A 7,611-nucleotide genomic window follows, 5' to 3' on the forward strand; every position below is an offset into this window, starting at 1 on the left:
AATACATTATAATTTGGTTACATATACCAGGGTTATCAAGGTCAACTTAATAATAATTAACAATATTGATCAAAAATTAAAAAAAAAAGGAGATTCTAAATATCACGTTACCTTGGGTGTCTGACACTGAAGAAGAAGTCAGAAGATATGTTTAAAATTCTACTGCTTTTGTTCGTATTGCCAACATTTAGGGGAAGATACTGATGTTGTGGGATTTTAACGATCACATTATAGTTTGCATCCAAATTTCATTGCAAATTTGACCTCTGATCTCACATTTACATTTCACATCTGCCTTTCTTTTCAAGAGTTTTGGAGTCAATACAGCATTGGCTCCAAAATGCATATAATAATAATGCTCGGAGTCAAGTTCGTGACATATATAATGTAGTATAATGTCATATAATATGATTAAGTGATTTGTGTCCAGTCAATTGCAAATAACTAACTTTAAATTTTAATAAACAACAAAAGTAAATGCCACACATGTACTGCACCTACATGAATACAAATAAGAAAAAATAATTATACTCAAAAAAATGTCAGGTATATTAAAATGGGTTTCAAACTAAACAAATATATACAAAACACAATATTATATCCTTAAAAGTAAGAAACTACCCAGAGAGTGAGCTGCCTTAGTGGAGGTTTGCACTCTTGGAGTAGTTTTTGTTTAAAATAAATGCTGTCTACCTTTTTGTTGGCTACAATTCTCAGAAACTGCTGGGGAGAAGTAAGGATTTGACTTAACGATCACTTTATAGGAAGCAGTGTGAAACAGTATCCTTTCTAAACTTGTTTAAATAAGACAGGATTGATAAAAGCACAAATCAGGTTTTTATCATCTGAGTGATAACAAAAATCTGGTATTTGGAAATCATCATCATGTGTCTGTCATGAATAAATAAATGTGTAAAATTAAATAAATGGTTCTAGTAGCTCATCGGTCAGATGTCATGCAAATATAAAACAAAGTTTTTGTTAATTGACAGATGTCCCTTTTTCAGAATTGTCTGTAGTAGATAATGAAAAAATAAGAACTTTTCTCCCATTTATTTGTTGATCTATCAGTTAATGACTCTGGTGTAGTATGAAGTACCATGGTGGAGGTCTTTATACAGCTGACATTTCACAGAGCCACCCAGTGTGATGGATTGGTGTCTTTACTGGGTCGATTCTGCCCAGAATTTGATTTTATTTATTTCAATCTAAATCTTAAAATAAAGAAAACCCAAAACCACATTCACATTAATTCAAAGGAAAACACAATTTTATTCAAAGATGGTTAAGAGTCCACTAACCTGTGTTGCCGTCTGATGGTCACATTTTGAAGTCTCAAGTACCAAAAATATCAGAGTCACAATGGTTCAAAATCTCTATATGGGAAAAGAAATGGAAATCAGTCAAACAAAACTGACTGATAGAGGAACATGTAGCAGCAAATGAAGTCTGGCTCAAATGTGACCAAAAGGCAAGCATCAGCACTGAGTCAACAGTTGCTAATTTTAGTTTCTAAGTAACAGTAAAAAAAAACATGAAGTTGAGCAGAAACAGGCACAGAAATAAAAATAAGTTCCCAGGCTCTTCATCCTCTTTTACCTTCCCTTTTTATGCAACAGTGCATTTTATGGAGAGAAACTTATACAATAATGTATATTAAAAAATGGAGATAAAGTCCAGAAATTGGATTCAGTGTATATTATTGCCTTGAGGAGGGTTTTGCTCCTGGTCTCTAGACACATTTTTGTTTGTTTGTTTGGTTTTTAACACATTTTTTTTTGTGATGGGGAAGCTATGTGTGTGTGTGCAGACAGATAAACAGACACACACTCGCATTAACCCAGTTCCGAGCAATGTTTTTACTCTGGCAGTGCCAATCTTGCCTTGGGTCAGCGACTGCTACGCAAAAAGCAATAGGAGCTCAATTGAATATCATCTTATAAGCCAGTGTCACTAATCTCACCTGGAACAGTTTGATCAAATTCTAAAAGAACACTGCTGATTCGGTTATAGCAGCTTCTGGCTATAAGATAACAGAAAACTGGCTGTCTTTGTACAGCAAATGTAGTTATTTTGTCTTTTCATAACACTTGATTTCATTTGATATGTGAACATGTTTCATGTGGGTTTCATTATCATGATGCCATATTTTTCTTTTTTTAATTTGAAAACATCACGTTTTGCTAATTATGTGTGTGTATAAGGAAAATGGATCCTGCAGTATTTCTGACTTACTTTTATTGCATGGGCCATATAAATTTAAGCCTCTGTTTATTTTAAGCCAGCTCATAAAACCAGATTTCTGCTCATGTCTGTTTTCATTTATTACATGTATTTTTTTTTTTATCCTTTTCCTCCTCCAGAGAACACACAGTGACTTGATGAATTACCAAGACTCAAGAAGGATTTCTGTTTCTGTGAGAGTGACTCAAGTGACTCATTATGCAAATGTCCTGTTTATCAGACCCGTTGCCCTGACTTCACACCTGATGAAGACCATGGAGAGTGTTATGTATTTAGTAAAATCAGTTTATAGTTTGTGGTACTACTTTCTGTTACAAAGTAGAGAACACAAAGTGTGGTGTATGTGCGCATTGAGATGCCTGCGCCTTTCCTTAGACTGGTTATTAAAGTAAATTACTACAACTAAAGAAGGCGTCGTTACTTACCAGTTAAGTTATAAGAGAGAATATAACAGACTGGCGACGAGGATTAAAACGGATCCCTGATGTGCATTGGACGACAGAGAGGGGGAAATCCTTGTGAAAGTGGCCAAAAAGACACGAAAAAGGTTAGGGCCAAAACAACTAACCCTCCGTGTGGATGCTAGCTCACCTGCCTGGCTAAAGAGAGGACGTGAGTAACATCAATTCTTTTAAGTGAAGGACGCTTATAAAAATACCGAGAAAATGTCAGGAGGCGTTGGACAAATGGACGTTTTTGATAATGGCACAGAGGATTGGACAACATATGTAGAGAGAGTTGAACAGTATTGTCGGGCTAACAAAGTAGAGGATGAGAGGAAAGTTGCTGTGTTACTGAGTGTGATGGGAGCGAAAACATACAACTTGTTGCGCAGCCTCATCACACCGACCAAACCAGCTGACAAAAGTTTCAAGGAGATCACAGAAGTGCTCCAAAAACATTTCCAACCGAAGCCACTGGTTATAGCCGAACGTTTCCGATTTCATAAACGAAATCAATTAAAGAATGGATTTGGCATGCCTGGAACTGTACACAATGCAAGAGAAAGATAATGATGCAATATGGCTCACACCTAAAATACAAGGGATTGAGTTACAGATGGAACTGGACACTGGGTGTGCTCTCTCACTGATTTCATATGAAGATTACAGAAACAAATTCCCAATCTGAAACTGAAGCACACCTCAGTGAAACTGAAAACGTACACAGGTGAAAGAATAACTCCTCTGGGAAAACTAAAAGTGAAAGTGGAATATGAGAAAAAGAAATGCAACCTGGAACTTTATGTTCTGAAAAATGGAGGTGTGCCATTATTTGGGCGTGACTGGTTGAAACACATCCACCTCAACTGGAAAGAAATAAAGTCAATGAGACTAGAACGAGGCCTGAGTGCAAATTCTGTAGATGAAAGACTGAAACAGATCCTTAATAACCATGCCCAGGTGTTCAAAGATGGAATCGGCACCCTGAAAAATATTAAAGCACAGATCATACTAGAGGACAATGCAAAACCAAGATTCCACAAGGCACGCCCTGTACCTTATGCTTTACGCCCTAAAGTTGAAGCAGAGCTCCAACGCTTGGAAGAGCAAGGAATACTTACCAAGGTGGAATGGTCAGATTGGGCTACACCAATAGTATCAGTAAGCAAGAAAGCAAGTGACAGTGTGCGGATCTGTGGTGATTTTAAGGTTTCAGTGAACCCAGTTCTCCGCATAGATCAGTACCCACTTCCACGGATAGAAGACATATTCACAGCAGTAGCAGGTGGCAAACACTTTTCAAAAATTGACCTTGCCCAGGCTTATCTCCAGATGGAAGTAGAAGAGACATCCAGGAAATATCTGGTAATAAACACTGACAAAGGCCTATATCAGTACAACAGACTGGTATTTGGTATCGCCAGTGCCCCAGCAGTATGGCAACGTGCCATGGATCAGGTCCTACAAGGCATTCCAGGAACACAGTGTTTTCTGGATGACATAATCGTCACTGGTGCTGATGAGGAGACTCATCTGGCTAACCTAACAGCAGTCCTGGCCAGGCTAGAAAAATATGGACTGAGAGCAAACAAAAACAAATGTAAGTTCTTTAAGGATGCCATTGAGTATTGTGGACACAAGATCGACAGACATGGGCTCCACAAAACCAAGGACAAAGTTGAAGCAGTCCTGAAGGCACCAGAACCTAAAAATGTGAGTCAGCTACGCTCTTTCTTGGGCTTAGTTAATTATTACCACAAGTTTCTACCAAACCTTTCAACAGTCCTTCAAGCGGTCAATGAAAGCCAGTCGCACAGAGGGGAAGCCGCTACAACAGAAAATAGACAATTTCTTACTGGCTTACAGGAACGCCACTCATGCAACAACTGGACACACACCTGCAATGCTCTTCATGGGACGGAATCTGAGATCACGTCTAGATTTGCTGAAACCAGACATTCGCAAGGATGTCCAAGATAAACAGTCTTCCATGGTGGAAGCAACAAGAAACAAAACTAGATTCTTCAATGTTGGACAAAAAGTTCTCGCCAGGGACTACAGAGACCCAAGTCAGAAATGGCAGCCTGGCACGATTCTGTCACGGACCGGACCACTGACATATACTGTAAATGTTGGAGCCAACTTAGTCTGGCGTAGACATGTTGATCAGATTGTAGATGCGGAAAGTCACATGGTTCCACAGCAACCTGAGAGCACATCTACACATCAAGATTCAGAAGAGTTTGCCCTCGCTCCACCACCTGAGGTTCAGGATTTACGTAAAACTACCAATGCTCAAACACCTGAACTTCCCACACAGAGCACTATGGAGTCTGACCAAACAGGCAGACGGTACCCTGAGAGAAATCGCAGAGCACCTCAGAGACTGAACATATAGGTTTCAAGTTAATTCTGTAGGAAAGCAGTTCAAATGTTTAAGAGGAAACAACCTACCTCCATGTTGTAAATCACTGAGTAGGTGTCATATTTCAGTTCAAGTTAAATTATTGGTTTACAACATTTATCTGAAAATATTTTGATTGTTTGGTACCTATTGTGTTCATCAAAGTTGGATGGGAGGAACTGTTATGTATTTAGTAAAATCAGTTTATAGTTTGTGGTACTACTTTCTGTTACAAAGTAGAGAACACAAAGTGTGGTGTATGTGCGCATTGATATGCCTGCGCCTTTCCTTAGACTGGTTATTAAAGTAAATTACTACAACTAAAGAAGGCGTCGTTACTTACCAGTTAAGTTATAAGAGAGAATATAACAGAGAGTATCATTCTACACCACCTTTGCCCACTAGTCGGGAGAGATCTAGACTCGCTGCAGTTTACCTACCAGCTGAACATCGGGGCGGATGACGCTGTCACGTACCTGCTGCATCGGGCCTTCTCTCATCTGGAGAGCACCAGGTGCACACTGAGTCATGTTTTTTGATTTCTCCAGTGCCTTCAATACAATCCAACCCTCAGTGCTAAGGGAGAAGATGCAGGGAGCTGGAGTGGACCATCAGCTGTCCTCATGGATTATTGACTACCTCACCAGTAGACCCCAGTATGTGAGGCTGCGGGACTGTGTTTCTGAGGTGGTAGTCTGTAGCACGGGGGCCCCACAAGGAACAGTACTCGCCCCTTTTCGCTTCACCCTGTACACTGCGGACTACAGTTATAACACGGACACTTGCCATCTCCAGAAGTTGTCAGATGACACCGCCATTGTGGGTCAGGTGTCGGAGGGAAATACAGTGGGGTCGTCAATGACTTCGTCAACTGGTGTGAACAGAACAGATCTTTGCATCAATGCCAGCAAGACAAAGGAGCTGGTGATTGACTTCAGCAAGAAGCCACCCCCTATTACACCAGTGAACATCCAGGAATTGGACATTGAAACGGTGGAGGAGTACAAATACCTGGGTGTTCACCTCAACTACAAACTGGACTGGTCCACAAACACAAATGCACTTTACAAAAAGGGTTTAAGTCGTCTCCACCTGCTACAGCGGGTGAGATCCTTCAGGGTGAACAGGACACTCATGAGGACATTTTCCGACACTGTGGTGGTGTCTGCTATTTTCTATGCTGTGGTCTGCATGAGTGGTGGAATGGCAGAGAGGGACAGGGGGAAACTCAACAAACTAGTCAGGAGGGCCAGCTCTGTCCTGGACTGTCCACTGAAGTCCATCGAGCAGGTTGGGGAGGAGAGGATGTTGTCTAAGCTAATATCCATCATGGACAACACCTCCCACCCCCTGCATGAAACTGTATGAGCACTGAGCAGCTCATTCAGCAGTCGAGTTTTACACCCACAGTGTAGGAAGGAGCGCTACCGCAAGTCATTCTTACCAGCAGCTGTCAGACTCTATAATGCAGCTTAACATTCTTTTGGTCATCTTACTCACCAGCTTGTTTGTTTACCACCTTGTGTCTTCCTTTTATATTTTATTGTCCTTTGCTGTAAGAGTTCTGTAACACCGAAATTTCTCATCCGTGGGATAATAAAGGTTTATTCTATTCTATTCACACCCCGTTCTCTGTTTACCATCGGGGAAGGGGGTGTACGGAGGAATTGGCCATCTGATTGGGGTCTGGATGTGGGGCCTCCCTGCTGCTGGGGGCGGGGGCGGCCTGCTTGTCTCCACCCCAGGGAACAGGGTATCATCTCCTGGGTCTAGGTACCATCACCTCTCTGAGGGTGAAGGTGCCTGGACCTAGGGTATAGAGTATGTTTAGGGATTGTGAGTGTGTGTACAGTGTCCATTTATGTTTGTCTCCACGTTTGGCGAGTGACAAGTATTTGTATATGTGCGCATGAGAGTGGGAATGTACACTTGTGTCTGTGTGTGCCTGTTTGTCTGTGTCTATATGTCAGGTCAAGTCTTAGACTCCACCTCTCTGGGAACATCTCAGGCCCTCCCAGGTGTGGGGGCCTATCTCCCCCACCACACTATCTGTCGTTGGCTGATGCCCTCAGACATTGGTGCATTGGTGGTTCTGGGTGTCTGGGGCCGGGCGCTCAGGTATGTACCGGCTCACTCCCGGTGGCTACCTAGCGTGTAAACCAACTGATTACATTTTAACATTCTACTAGAGTTTATTCATTCATTCAAGTGTTAAAGTCTAATGTGAACTTCAAAGAAAGTTTCAATGACGCTGGCCAGCAGCAATTGACAGTAGCGTTGAGCAACTGAAAAGTTAAGGATATCCTCAACAACTTACCTTGGTACCAGAAAAGAGTCATTTTTGTTGCATCTTTGTGCTGCCATCCTGCCCTGGTTAATATATCATGATGACCATGCTATCTTACCATTTTTGACAACAAAAGTTTCTCATTCAACTTGAGGGGGTTTTTTTTGTCAGAAGATGCATGATTCTTCATGACTCTTCCATGGCAGCTGATATTTCACACACATGGTCTGGAA

The sequence above is a fragment of the Astatotilapia calliptera genome, chromosome 2 (assembly GCF_900246225.1).
Source record: "Astatotilapia calliptera chromosome 2, fAstCal1.2, whole genome shotgun sequence".
NCBI lineage: Eukaryota > Metazoa > Chordata > Actinopteri > Cichliformes > Cichlidae > Astatotilapia > Astatotilapia calliptera.